The sequence below is a fragment of the Petaurus breviceps genome, unplaced genomic scaffold (genome assembly GCF_028583685.1).
Source record: "Petaurus breviceps papuanus isolate PSGF00001 unplaced genomic scaffold, PetGlider_PUasm1.0 189, whole genome shotgun sequence".
NCBI lineage: Eukaryota > Metazoa > Chordata > Mammalia > Diprotodontia > Petauridae > Petaurus > Petaurus breviceps.
This window is the reverse complement of record NW_027185809.1, coordinates 22062620-22077923: the sequence shown is the minus strand read 5'-3', so window position 1 is coordinate 22077923 and position 15304 is coordinate 22062620. Positions and strand designations below refer to the sequence as shown.

The 15304-nt window shown below is 37.7% G+C and overlaps 1 protein-coding gene and 1 long non-coding RNA gene across 2 annotated transcripts in view; one reads left to right on the top strand and one right to left on the bottom strand.

Moving 5' to 3' along the window:
• PRKCH (protein kinase C eta) overlaps positions 1 to 15304 on the top strand; it is a 335555-nt gene that overhangs the window by 80484 nt on the left and 239767 nt on the right. The gene's annotated exons all lie outside the window — the stretch shown is intronic.
• LOC138164336 (uncharacterized) lies at positions 3227 to 14123 on the bottom strand. Its single transcript, XR_011169030.1, has 2 exons — positions 12832 to 14123; positions 3227 to 10936 (listed from the first exon to the last, which is right to left on the bottom strand). It is a non-coding gene; the product is annotated as an uncharacterized lncRNA (long non-coding RNA).

The following is a 15304-nucleotide window of genomic DNA, read 5'->3' as shown; positions in this document are numbered from 1 at the left end:
TTAGTGGTAACTGCAGTTAAGTGTTACAGCCCCTGAAGCAAACTTGGTAAGGTAGTAGATTTATATTGCTACTGTCGCCACTTTCACAGTGCTCTCTGCTGATTTTTTATCTTTTATATCACTACCCTATAGATTACTTTGAACCATGCAGACCCTAAGCTTACTAAGTATCTTTTAGGTTTAGTATTATGACTTTGGCACGTGTGTGTGTGTGTGTGTGTGTATTATCTCTCATTTGGGAAAAAAAATTATTTATCTTTTATTTTAGGTCCCATTTATTTTATTATCATGCCTCAGCCTAGTTATATATTCTCATGTAATAACATTTCATATCTGCAGTTCCCCACTTCTTAATGAAAGGAAGTATACCTTTTCATCTATCCTCCTTGGCCAAGCTTGGTCAATAATTACTCAGCATTTTATTTCACTTTATTGTTCATTTCATGTGTATTTTTGTAGTCTTCATGTATAATGTTTTCCAGGGTCTGCTTACTCCACTTGTGAGCAGTAAATATATCATATTGATCTCATATTGACTCTTCCTTCCATTTTATACCATAATTAGTTTAACTAATCAGTTTGCTAATCAATGGGGAGCCCATTTTATTTACCATAAAAGATACCACACAAAATTAATATGAATATGTTATGTATATGTATATGTGTAATATATGACCTTTATTTGTCCTTCATGGGGTATATACCCAGCAATAGGGTCAAAAGCATTCTCCAAAGTCACATCCTTTCTCTTGCCACTGAATAATGTTGTGGTTCAGAACACACTGAGTCCTGGACTGCCATCAGATACGATTGATTCTTCTTGCTTTCTTTCTGTACAATTTTTTGCTCTTTGGGGGTGATGATCTAGAGCCAGAGCATAAAAAATTTGTAAGGAATAACTTTAAAAATAACTTTAGAGCAAGTTAGAAATTAAAATACCATATAAATGCCAAACTGCTTCAGAAAAATGCCAATTAAGTGGGGATGAGTAGGAAGAGTTCTTTCACTTGAGCCGTAGAGTTCCCATTTATAGTAAATGACAGGTCAATCACATTTTATTACCAAAGTTTACTTTAAAGGCGAGGAACAGATGACTTGATTAGTAAGATGATAAATTATGTAGTTGTTTTCCAAAAATTTCTCCAGCCTAAAGACCTCAATATCAGAAACATGCCAAGAGATACAGAAGCAAAACAATCCTCCCCTTAGGCTTCCCTCACTTCTTCTCTATCCCACTCACCATCTAGGGTATTCAAATTTTGTCTCTCTTCAAGCCTCCCATGACATCTCTCCCTTTACCTTTTTTTTTTTTTTTTTTTTTTTTTGCTTTTTGGAGGGGGAAAGGCTGGACAATTGGGGTTAAGTGACTTGCCCAAGGCCGTATTTGAACTCAGGTTCTCCTGACTCCAGGGCCAGTACTCTATTCACTGCACTACCCTTCCCTTTACCTTTTCAACTGAGGACCTCACCTCATACTTAGTTGAAAAAAGTGAGACTCCCTGCCTCAAAGTTACCAGTGATTTTCCTTCTCCTTTTCCTATTTCATATCCTTTTGATTATCTCCTTCATTCCTTTCTCTGATTTATTGGTGACCTTTCTCCTTGCCAAGGCCAACACCTTCACTTACACCCTTCATCACCATCCCCTCTCATCTTCCCTAGCAGATTAATCCCCACTATCATTTCAACACTCTTTCACCTTCGGTCTCTCCCTATTTATTGTCCCCCTTTTTTTTGCTACCTACAAATATGCACATGTTCTCCCTTCCTCAAAACCTTCTCATGTGATCCTACCATCCTCATTATCTGTCATTCTTTATCTCTTTCTCTTCCCTGCTAAACTTCAGAAAAAATTCACCTATACTTGCTTCTTCCATTTCTTCTCATTCTCTTCTAAACACTCTGCATTCTGGCTTTTGAATCCCAACATTGAATTGAAATGATTTCTTCAAAGTTAAAAAATGATCTCTTTAATTGCCAAACTGAATGACCTTTTCTTACTTCTCTCCCTTCTTGACCTGTGGAGCATTTCATTCTGATCACCTTCTCTCCTCCCCATTTTCATGTCCCTATACTCTCTGTCTGACCATTCCTTTTTAGTCTTCTTTTGCTTCACCTTCTTCTTTGTCATGTTCATGCTAACATTTTCACATTTAGGGTTCCTATTTCTGTATGGATGGTTGTACTTAGCAGAACTCTATCCCCTTCTAGGAGAGGGGCATCTAGGGCATGGTGGATAGAGTACCCATTGTGGATTCAGGAAGACTTATCTTTTTGAGTTGAAATCTGGCCACAGACATTTACTAGCTGTGTGACCCTGGGCAAGTCACTTAACCTTGTTTGCTGGAGAAGAAAATGTCAAACCACTTTAGTATCTTTGCCAAGAAAACCTGAAATGGGATCATGAAGAATTGGTCATGACTAAAAAATGGCTGAACACCAAAAAAAAGGGTACAGAATTTTGGATGGTAGGAGAGACATAGAAGTTGACCTTTGGAATGGTGTGTAATCATGATTACATTACAGGGGGTAAGGTTGGGCTTCATGACTCAGGGCATGGAATGACTCCCACCACAGAATACTGCTTTGTTCATGAATTGATATTTCTGAGTGAGTCACAGAAGAAAAAAGAGAAGATGGTATAAGAGCTCTTAGTAAGAATAAAGGGGGAACTCAAATTATTTTATAAAGCAGCAATCATCAATGCTACTTGATAGTGGTTAAAAATGTAGAAAAGCAGATTGGACTACAGAAGCATGAATGAGAAATAAAAAAATTTAAAACTCAATAACATAAATTAAGTGGGGAAAAGCTCCATGTTTGACAAAGACTCTTTGGAAAACTAAAAAAAAGCATTTTGACAGAAATTAGGGTTAGGCCACTACCTCATACCATACACTATAATAAATTCCAAATGGATATTTAATTTGATAGACACAGGTTGAAATACCTCTCATACTATGGCTAATTGGACAATTCTTAATTAAACAAATAACACAGATCACTATCAAATACATGAAATTGAAAGCTTTTATAAGAACAAAATCAGCGAAGCTAGGATAAGAAGGCAAACTGAAAAAAAAATCATTGCATTAATTATCTAGGATAAGTATCCATATCCAAGACAGAAATGTGAATAACATATAATACATCCCTATGTATTATAAGTCCAAGAACCATTCTCCAACACATAAATAATCAAAGGATATAAAGTTTTTGTGTGTGTGTGTGTGTGTGTGTGTGTTTTTGCCTTTTGGAGGGCAGTTGGGGTTAAGTAACTTGCCCAAGATTACACGGCTAGTTTTTTTTGTGTGGGTGTTAAGTATCTGAGGCTGGCACCGAACTCGGGTCTCCTGACTCCAGGGCCAGCACTTTACTCACTGTGCCACCTAGCTGCCTGCTATAAACAGTTTTCTAAAGAAGATATGTAAATCATTAATAGTGAAAATATGTTCTCATTAAAGCTCATTAAAACAAATCTGAAGTTTCATTAACACCCAGCAAATTGTCAAAGATGACAAAAATGGACATCTCCACCTTTGTAGAGGCTATAGGAAAACAAGAATGTTAATACTTTGCTGGAGCTTCTTTCATGCCTTAGTATTAGGTGGGTGAGAAGCTTCTGTCATCAACCTGAGTTCCCTTTGCAACTGCCTCTGCCTCCAGCATGGGCTCATGCTGTTCACTAGCATTTTGCTGTCCTAAGGTCTGCTTTGGTTTATCCAGGTTTTCAGGTGAAAGAAAACTGCCACTGTCTTCTGTGAGAGGCAATGGGCTGATCAAAGTGAATGGTTGACCACGCTAGCTAATTGAACCTCCTACCTTATTGTACAAGCCTCTGGACCTTGTCCTTTTACAAGGCAAAGAATGTTTTGCTGGCATAGAAATCAGAGTACATGTGAAGAGAGGAGGCCTTGTGGCCCTGATTTATGCTGTTTGTCAATCTATCCCTGAACCCTCATGACCTATTATCAAAAGTATGTACAGGAAGCCTCCAAGAAAAAATCACAGCTACCCTAATCCAACATGATTGAATTCTTCTGGTAGTTGACTTCCAGTGCTGTGATTCAAAGAAAGTAAACAGGGCCTACTTCATATTCTTGGTATTTTAAAACCCATTAATAAGTCAATTACTGTCAATGTGGATGTTTTTACAGTAAATTGATGAAATCATCTTTTGAAGATTCGAGGGGAAAATATATATTGTTGGAGCTGTTCAATCATTGGATTGGTTCAACCATTCTGCATTTTGGAAATATGTTTAAAAATGACTAAAATGTCCATACTTTTTGATTTAGAGATCCCACTATTAAACATATGCCCTAGGAAGAACAAGGAAAGAAAGGTCTAACATATGCCAAAACATACATAGCAGTACCTTTTGTGGTGGCAAAGAACTAGAAACAAAGTAGGCACCCCTTGATTGAGCAGTGGCACTGATAGAATGTAAATGCAATAGAATATTTTGTAAGTGTAATGGAATATTTCAGTAAAGGCATGAGAGACGTCTATGAATTGATGGACAGTGAAGACCTGGAAAACTATTCACAATGACTACAGAAATGTAAACAGAAAAAAACCCTGAATGCTGTGTAATTATAATAACCAAGCTTAGACTCCAATAAGAACTGAGAACATGTACTTTCCTCCTTTATTTGTAGACTTGGGGGTGAGAAAGGTGGGGGTGGTACTGTGAGTGTGGGATATTGTATGTGTTTTAAGATGGGGTTGATTTCCTGAACTTTATTTTTTCATCCCTTCAACTTCCTCTAGAAGAGAAGAGAGCAATATATTCAGAAAGCAATATTATGTGAAGACAAATGGCATCAATTAAAAAAAAGCAAAATAAAGGAATTCTGAGTTAAAGAAATTTTAAAACTTTTTTTTTAAAAAAGAGCTACTGTATTTACACATGTTTATATGCATGTGTATATACAAATAGATGTAAATTAGAGAATCTCAACTCCTTTCCTTGAATTCTAAAAGTAAACTTTCAGGAACTTTGCACCATCCTTTGTAGATAAAAGAAAACAACTTTTAAAAATGCATGTATTTGGGATAAAAAATCTTGACTGAATAAAATGTAAAATAAAATTTTAAATATATGAAATACTGAAGTCTACCTAGATGAAAACTGCTTTGGTTTTTACTTGTTAAAAGCTAGAAATATATCTTGTACTTTAGATCCTTATAGTAACTTTGAAAATGAAATACACATATATTTGTGTGTATATGTATGTATACATATATGTAAACTACTGCATTTAGAAGGTAGAGAAGAATGCATTTGAATCCTATTATCTGCTTGGTCTCTGAGATAAAGAAACAAAGGCTTATACAAATGCAAGATTTTAATCTTTCTCTTGCGGAACATCATCACAAATGAGGGTGCTTCAGCTTTCAGCTTAAATTTCCTGTGTCAACCCACCAATTTACAAATAATTAGGTTCTCTGCTAAAAGGTCAACCACATGCACTAAATAGAGACTAATGCAGGCTAGGGGATGTAGCTTTAAACCTGTTCTATAGTTATTTACTACATATAATAGGATATCATTTTTTTTTAAAAGAAAATAGTTTTCTTATTTAAAAAAATGACTAATTTCTTTCTCAGGTTAAAAAAAGTAATTTTTAATCTTTCATCATCCACCTCAGGCTTTGAGTGCTACAGGATAAGTGATATTTGTGGGGGTCTTTGGGAATAGGAGAAATCTGAAAGAATGGAATAGAAAGAGAACAAAAATAAGGAGAGAGAGATATTAGGGAGAGGGAGAAAAGAAAGGTATGAAGGTACATGTAGGAGAAAGATTAAACTTGTTCTACTTGCCTCAAGAGACCAGAACTAAAGGCAGTAGTGGGGTACAGAAAAACGATTGCTGCTTGGAGGCAGAGGGTTCAAATCTTGTAGTACAAGTTCAAAACTTCGTAGTATTTGTATTCATTTTGTGATGCTAGGCAGATCCCTTTGTTTATTTGGACATTGATTCCTTCATTTTTAAACAAGTATGCTTGCCTGGATGACCTCTTAAGTTTTTTCCCAGCTCCAAATCTATGGTCTTATGAAATTGGGAGTCAGATTTTAACTTGATACAGTTGCTGTACCTTGATTAATGCAAGCAAGACCTAAGCAATAATTTTAGAATGGACCTTTTATTAAAACACCATGTTGGCTGATCAGGCCACATGGCGGGCTGAGCCGGCACCACCCCATGTCCCAGGTACAGCAATGGAACTTCAGCAGCAACAGCAACAGCCTTGATCAGGGGTAAAACCTCAGTTTATAAAGGGGGCCCGCGCACCAACAGCCAGGTATTATGTAAGCAGTGATTGGTCAGTACACACCTGACCCAGAAGCCCGCCCACTTCTATGCTAGTGAGCTAACTGGGAAAGGGTGGAGACCCAATGGGGAAGAGCAGAGCTGACCTGGCAGTCTGCTCACTTCCTTGAGGTAGGGGGCATGGGGGGAAAACCAGGCACAACATTCTCCACTTCTTTTGTGGGTGTGTCAAACCCTTGACACTGCCAGGCCGAATTGTATAGGACAGTCAGCTCTGTTCCCAAGGGCTGGTAGTGGTGATTCATAACAATTAGCAATTTAACAATTAATAGGGACTTCCTATAATCAAGGCCATAGTCACAAGGAAGAGGAGGGGGCCACATTTTTCCATCAGTCCTCTTGAATTTCTCCAGGAAAGAAGCTGTCCCAATAGAGGTCAGATCTGCATTCTTGGGAAAGCTGTCTACATCTGATGTCTTTTTCAGATTCCAAGGCTCAGGGGATAATCCTTAGATGACTAGAGTTCAAATGTACAATACAAGAGCTCCCAGAAACACGATTTTATATATAAAGGTCCAGTTTTCTATCCATGCAAGACTAGGTTCAAACAAATAGTTCAGTTTTCTTAGCCACACAGGGCTAGGCTCAGTTAATACAATGAGATATTTCTCACAATTTTACAAAATGACATGATTATATTAAGTCAGGTACACAATCATATGTCACCAAGATAACCAAGAAAACTTACATAAACTATACAAGAATCATAATTAACACACAATTACTTGTATCCCAGTGACATATTTCATTTAAGCAACACTTTTAAATCTCAGATGCCTCATGTGTTACAGAATTTAAAAAGAAGTTCTGCTTTTCCAGTTCAGATCTAGAGGTGACCAGATAATTTTGACCTAATATAAATTACTACAATTATTTAAGATTAGTTTCATATTTTGAAACTACAGAGAATTTTCAGTTTATTTATTCTTTGTTATTTCTACCTTTCCTAAATCCTGTATCTGGTATAGGAATCCTTTAAAATACAAACATCCTTTTTTTAAAAATTGATTTCATCTGCCCTTTGTAAAATTATCAGACAGATGCATTAACAAAGTAACATTAGCTTCACCCTTACCACTATCTTATCCAATCCTGTGCTAAATTTAAAAATCCATACCTCTGATCTTATTCCCAAGCATGCTCAAATCATGAATTTACATAATAGGAAGTTTTTAAAGCCAATTTTTTTGCATCTGTATTTAATCCCAGGTGTCATCTAGTCTGGTCCTGTTGTTCTCCTCAAACCTCACTATCCTGGTCAATCAGGCATCTATTTCATTACTTTTTGCCTTATTACTAATCATCTCCTTCTTTGAAGGATGTTATCTCTACATTTATTCATTTATTTGGCCCTGAATATTACTTCTCAGTGAATGTGCTATAGAATAAAAAGAGGGACAATGTCATAAACCTTGCCAGAAGGAAAACTTCTTTAGCCTTGTTTGATTCCAGGTATGAGTCATCTCCACTAGTCATTCAGAAAACAACCAGGTGCTGAAAGCAAGGCTTAAGAATAAATAGGTGGGAGGTTTCCTTTTCAGAAAGAAAAGGCACAATTGGGAAATAAAGTTAGAGAGATCCTACCTGGGCAGTGTCCAAGGTTGTCCCCAAACTTTTCCAAGCACAGACATCCACCTTGAACAGTTAGAAGCCTACAGCCTCTGCCATCCCATTATTGACTTTAATGATGACTCCTGTAATCAAGGCTTAGAGAAATAGTAAAATTTACAGTTCCTCAAATTATTAAATAGCAAATAAATGAGGAGTAGTGTCCTTCAGATAGGGCCATCTAAAATTTGATTGAGCTATTAATTACAAACTCAAGTTACAAATCTTTCTGCCTTCCCAAAACTTCCTCATGCTCTCTCAACATACTTGTAAAACTGATATCAACTATCTGGAAACAGGAGAGTCTGGATGAACCCCATTTGTCCCCTAACCTTCTTATCTGCTTTGTTCAGCTTTTCATAAATAGACTTTGGTATCTTTCTTTTCTCTCAACTAAAGTAACTCTGATTAAACTAAATATCAGGCACCCAAGTACCCCATCATTCCAAGCACCCGATCATTCCCCCTTAAGCAGCTGGGACCCAAAATCATTTGGGTAGATCTGTCTCTGTTTCATAGGGGGCTGGGTCTGTAGCCAGTGGCTAAAACGTGGCTGAAGCCAGGTCCAGGGGGGTGATGGGCCATGGTCTTGGGTCAGTGGGTACTCAGCCTGAGATGACATCTGCAAGTGAAGGGTGCTTATCCTAGAAGAAACAAATCTGGCAAAGAGATTAAACAAGGGCCAAAAAGGAGTAGGAGGAAAGTGACCAGAGTGTGAGGATGGGTTAATATAATCCGTTACTCAGACTATTTCAGTTTCCTCCATATTTCTATAAATTACATAAACAAGATACTTCATAAGTTATTATTCTTTCACTACATAACTATACTGCCTTAAACAATAGTGGTTGCTGACTTGAACCTCACAAGTGTAAACATACATCCTTGTTTCCCGAAGTTTGTTTATCCTCAGATTATATTCACTCTGGAAGAAAGAGATAATTCAGAAATTGAATCTTTAACATACATTCAGTTACAAATGTTAACTTTTGCTTAGAGCATGAAATAACTACAAATTCAGATCAAAACAGCCAGATCTCTTCTGCTTTTGTAATCTCATTAAACCTTGACGAAGAAAGTTAGTTGAAAACTGTTAAAATGATCCTAAGCATTTTGTATAACTTTCTGCATATGTTCTAATTCTAGATGAGAAATAATATTAGATTTTCCACTAAGCTAACAAAAAAACACATCTTTTACTGACTCCATGCTCTGATCATAGGAAATTTGCTAAAGAAGGAAAAAAATCACTTGAACAGCAAATTTCACCAATCACAGTGTAGAGCATTTTTATGGGCTGCAATCCAGTAAAGATTTACCAGGTCTCACAAATGTAGAGATTCCATTCTTAATTTGATCCCAAATCCCAGGGTCCCATCTAGAAACTTCAGAAAATTCACAGTAAGTTTGAATATTACAAAATCTATACATAATTGATAAAATGACCAGAAATCTTAAAAGGCTTTGCATAATTAAACTTGTTCTGGTATAAAAATAAGGTGCTTCATAACTAAGACAAGCCCCAACCTCCCTCCCCCCCTTTTTTTGGGGGGGGGGAGTTTAGGACCTTGCCCACAAATTGTTTTCAGGGACACCTAAGCCCTCTTTTCCATATTCTAATTTAGAAGGGGATTCACAGGGTCTTTTCTTCACATATTTACCAATAAGCAGTTTTTCCCAAGCATGCTATTGTAAATACTTGATTTATAAATTGAAACTTCCTATAAAACAAAAGAAAAACTTAAAAGTGTATGATTTCTTAAATTACATTTCAGAATATCATAACTGATACTCTGACATGGTCATTCATTCACCATCATTTTCTTGTTCCTCTGACACTATAATTCTTAATTTAACAGCATTTGGAGTATGAGAAACTCTTTCTATTATAACATATGTAATACAAATGTTTACCAGTAACAATATCATAAAGAATTATGATGTACCTAAATTTAAACCTTAAACCAAAATCATATAATTACCAATCTGGTGATCTTAATTTGGTAATTTCCAAATTGCTTTGCACAGAAAATCGTTCATCCCATAACCATTGGCACAAACCTCACACCTAAGAAAGGTTTCACTTGAGGTTGACAAACATAAAGCAGTTAACTTTAGCTTACACAGTTCACATTCAAATAGATTTTTTTAAATACCAAGCACTGTGCCAAGCACCTTTACAATTATATTAGTCCCATAAATTGGGGTTTTGGTGTGGATTCCTCCACCACACCCCTACTGGACAGTAAACTAAGATATATAAAACTCTGTGGGGACCATAGAGTAAATCAATTTCTTAAATATCAAATTAACAATATATACCTTTTTGATCATATAACCATACATTTCTGAGTTCTAATACCCTTGGCCTTCAAAAACGAAATATTATCCACAAATTTACACACACACACACACACACACACACACATACAGTTCTCCATTCATTGTCACATTTCAGATCAGTTTAAAATATGCTGGGCTAATTATTAATTCAAATTTAATTACCACCCAATTTCAGACTTTCTAAAATAATAATAATCATAATCATAAAATAAGCCTTCAAATATGGGAATTTCCCAAAACTAATTTGGTGTAAAAATGCTCCTAATATAAATTTCCCAAGACATTATATATTCACATACATCCAAGTCAACACATACATCTATATCCTTAGATGACTCAACAGCTTCAGAATAGTAATAAGAAAAATAGTTGTTTTTTTTTTAAAGCAATCAGGGTTAAGTAACTTGATCAAGGTTACATGGCCAGTTATTTCTGGGTGTGGTGCTGAGTATCTGAGCCCAGATTTGAGCCCCAGGTCATCCTGACACTGGAGCCCAGCCACCTGGCCACCCCTAAGCAATTGGGGTTAAGTAACTTGCTCAAGGTTACACAGCCAGGTGTTTCTGGATGGGTGCTAAGTGTCTGAGCCTGGGATTCCATCTCCAGGTCATCCCGACGCTGGAGCCGGTGCTCTTACTCGCTGTGCTACCTGGAAGAAAATAGTTTTTAACATCAGAGTTCATAATTTTTCCAAATTACATAATTTAGAAATGTACAGTGTCCCAAACATTATGTATTTAAAACTTGCTTCTATCCCATTGATCATGTTAGGTAAATTCATTCCAAACCACTTTACACAGGAAATAAATTATAACTCCATACTTTAAACCACTGTATACATTTTCATAATAGCCAAAATTTTAAATGAAATATCAGCATTATTATTGCCTGTTTGTAACCCAAATACAATTTAAATGAACAGATTTTATAACATAAAAACCCAATACACATGCAATACAAAATTCAGATAAAAAAAATAGCTGTTAATACTACTCCTACTTCAAAAATGTTTCTTAAGTTCACTTAACTAAATAGACTTTTAGAAACACAATACAATCTCAGAAAGATGGCATCAAAATAAAAATGAATATCAAATGACATCAAATGACTTAATACAATAATTGACCTTATCAATTCTGGCATGGATTCAAATTTAGAGAGATACCAACATATGCCAGTCATTATATTTTATAATCACTATACAATTCTGATCACAAGTGTTTCACAAATGCTATTAATTTTCCTTTACAAATTCAAGGGACGTCAAGCTGAGATAGCAAAAAAGCTTTTTTTATCTGTTTTTTTAAAGCAATCCCAATATCCTATTTCCAGTTTCTTAATGATTAATTCTTAGAATTTGTGAAGATATTTTGTTTGTTTGTTTTTCTAACTTTAATTATAATTCCAGGCTGACCCAGACCATAAAGAAAATTTAAATTTCACAAATTAAAAATTTCAAAATATTACAACAACAGGGAGAATTTTGGTGGACCTTTTGAAAGTGAGAGCTTTAAATCTGCCAATCTCAAAGCTCCAGACTTAATTGGCCTTAATTGGTCAGGCAGGAGATCTAGGCTGCCTGCTTCTGTGATCGGAGGGAGGGATTCCCAAAGAGGGGCCTACCTCCCCACTTCCCCCAATGCTCATGAGGAGGACTCTGGAGAGTCTCAGTCTAGGGAAGGCCCCGCCTCTCCCCACCCTTGAAGTCTCCCAGAGAAATTTTCCAACTGCCCAATTTCCTCCCAAGGGAGGGGCTGTGCAGGTCCCAACCCCATCCCCCTTTCCACTTCAGTGGGTAGAGAACTTCTTCCTCTTCCCCACCCCACCCCCACAAGCAGTGGCTGAGGGCTAGGGGCAGGGGACTTCACCTTCTCCCCCTCTAGCCAGAGGCAGCACAGGGTGGGGGTAGGTCAGTCCTGCCCTTGGCCTGACCCGGGAGCCAGGCTGGCCAGCCTCTCCCCCCCAGCCACCGCCCACGCTGACAAGCCATGTGGGCGCCCCAGCCCAGCTCCTCATGGAGGAGCTAAGGAGTTCCAAACAAAACTCTACCATCCCAATATGGATAGGACACATAGAAAGACAGACAAAATTCAACAGTACCAGCTGGAGCCAATTACAAGCAAAATCCCAGTATCCTGAGTTTGCTTGGAGACTGAGGTACTGGAGTACTTCAGCTACATCTAGCCCTCAAATCTCAACAGAATGGAACAGATTAACCCCTATTTTGAGGTCCTGCAAATGAGGAGCTGAGACCTGGGGCCCTGGAACTTCATCAGGGACTAGCCCCCCTAGGAATCTGGGCGAGCAGATGCCTACCCCCAAGGCCAAGAGCTCCTTCTATTCGGCAAAATCTCGCTGGCTCACCATGAAGTCCCCGGGGCTGCTTTCTCTCCACTCCTCCCCTTTTCTTATCTCTCTTTCTCCAAAGGGGAGACAAGGAGAAAGCTGGCCCTGGCTATTTTTTTTTTAAGACAGAAGTTGTTAGTTACAGACAGACAAACCGAAAGGCAAGCACACAAACACAACAGACAGATAACCACTCACCTCCAGAGGCTGACACAGAGATCTGGGTCCAAAGAGCTGAAATGTGATCTGATCGATGTCAGGGGATGGTCTGGACTTTCTCACCCTTGAGTTCTGAGCTCTGAAAAATTTCAGATGCTGGCTGCTCAAGGAAGTCAAGGCTGAGTGGCCTCTATCCCCTGAGGCCGAGGATCTTGGGCCTTAGACATCAACACAGAATGCTGTCTAAATCTCGGTAGGACCTCCAAGTTTGCGTACCTTGATTAACATGAGCAAGACCCAAGTAATAATTTTAGAATGGACCTTTTATTAAAATGCCATGTTGGCTGATCAGGCCACATGGCGGGCTGAGCTGGCACCACCCCATGTCCCAGGTACAGCAATAGAACTCAAGCAGCAACAGCCCTGATCTAGGGTAAAACCTCAGGTTATAAAGGGAGTCCACATGCTAACAGCCAGGTATTATGTAAGCAGTGATTGGTCAGTACACACCTAGAAACTCCTGTACCTGACCCAGAAGCCCGCCCACTTCTATGCAGGTGAGCTGACTGGGAAAGGGTGGAGACCCAGTGGGGGAGGGTGGAGCTGACCTGGCAGTCTGCTCTCTTCATTGAGGTAGGAGGAGATGGGGGGGAAAACCAGGCACAACACAATAAAGTAATAGAACTGCCATAAATTAAAATATTCTCCTTTGAGAACTCATGAGGCCCTCTAATTATTGGAAATCTTTTAGTGGAGTCTGGATGACCTACTTGTTGGGCAGGTTGTAGTGGGCTATCCTGCTAAGGCTAGTCCAGCTCCCTTATTTTACAGATTGGGAACCTTAAGCAAAGCGTTTTAATAACTGTTTAATAATCATTATTTTTTATAACATCTTATACTTTTCTATTTGAAATCTGGTCATAAAATCAACTTTGATGATTTAGAAAATAGCATGTTAGGACAAGTATAGGTGAATTATTTTTATGTAAAACAACTGCTTTATGGATTTGTATATCTGTGCTTAGGTCTGGAAGGAAGTAGAACTACTTAGCTCTCCATTCCATTCTTCTCCTGTGACTTTTGCAAAGCTTCTTTTAGGTTCCTTCTTACTCTTCCCCAAAGCCACTGTACTAAAAGAGGTTTGACCTCTCAATCTCTGGATATCTTGAACATTAGATGTATTAAATTTGGAGTGTGGCAACTATTAGTGCCACAGCCCCTTCGTGCCCCATAGAGTTTTTTCATTGTGGATCATAACCTAAAATATTCAAGGAACAAAAAAGATCCCTGGGCCAATTCCCAAGTATAACAATAACTTGGTTTGGTTGGATATAGGCAGATTACATCTTAATTATAACTTTGTCTAATATTTATTTTTAAATTTCCTTCCCCAAATCCCATCTTTTTTTTAATCTTTATTTATTTGTAGTTTTCAGCATTCATTTCCGCACGATTTTGAATTACAAATTTTCTCCTCATATTTTCCCTATCCCCACCCCAGGGTATCGAGCCTACTGAATACCCCTTCCCCTAATCTGCTCTCTCTTATATCCTCCCCCATCCCCTTAACTTTCTTTTTTTTCCCCCAAATGCTTTATTAACTTCTGGTTTACTTCATTTCCACCAGATTTTGGGTTACAAATTTTCTTCCCATTTTTTTCCCTACCCACCTCCCCAAAATAGCGGTCCCGCAGTATATCCCCTCTTCTTATTTCTCAATTACATGTAAAATAGTATTAATAATAGTGTATATATATTTTTAAACATTTGGTTTTAAAACTTTGAATTCCAGATTTATTCCCTTCCTCCCTTGTCACCCACCCTTACTGGGAAGATAAGCAATTCAATATAGATTGTACATGTGTAGCTAATGCAAGACATTACCATAGTAGATATATTGTAGAAGACTGATTATATTTCCCTCCCTCCTATCCCATCTCCCACTTAATCTATTCTCTACTTTGGTCCTGTCCCTTTTCAAAAGTGTGTGCTTCCAACTTCCCTCCCCACCAGCCTGCCATCCCTTCCATCATCTCCCCTCTCCTGTAGGGTGAGGTACCCTATTTAGTGTGTATGTCATTCCCTCCCTGAGCCAAATTCAAGGAGTATAAGGTTGACCCATTCCCTTATGCCTTCCTGTTCTTCCCCTCCATTGTACCCATTTTTCCTTGCCTCTTCTATATGAGATAGTTTGCCCCATTCTGTCTCTCCCCATCTCCTCTCATTATATTCCTCTCTCACCTCTTAATTTGACATTTTAAGTATCATCCCTTCCTATTAAATTGATCCTGCACCCTCTGTCTATGTATACTTGTAAACACACACATTTATATATACACATTCACATATGTATTCATATGCCCATATACCCTTCGATATAGACATATATATGCATATATATATACATTTCTATTCCCTCCAACTATTTTCATACTGAGAAAAGTTTTATCAGTTACAATTATCCTTTTTCCTTGTAGGAATATAAACAATTCAACTTTAATAAGTTCCTTAT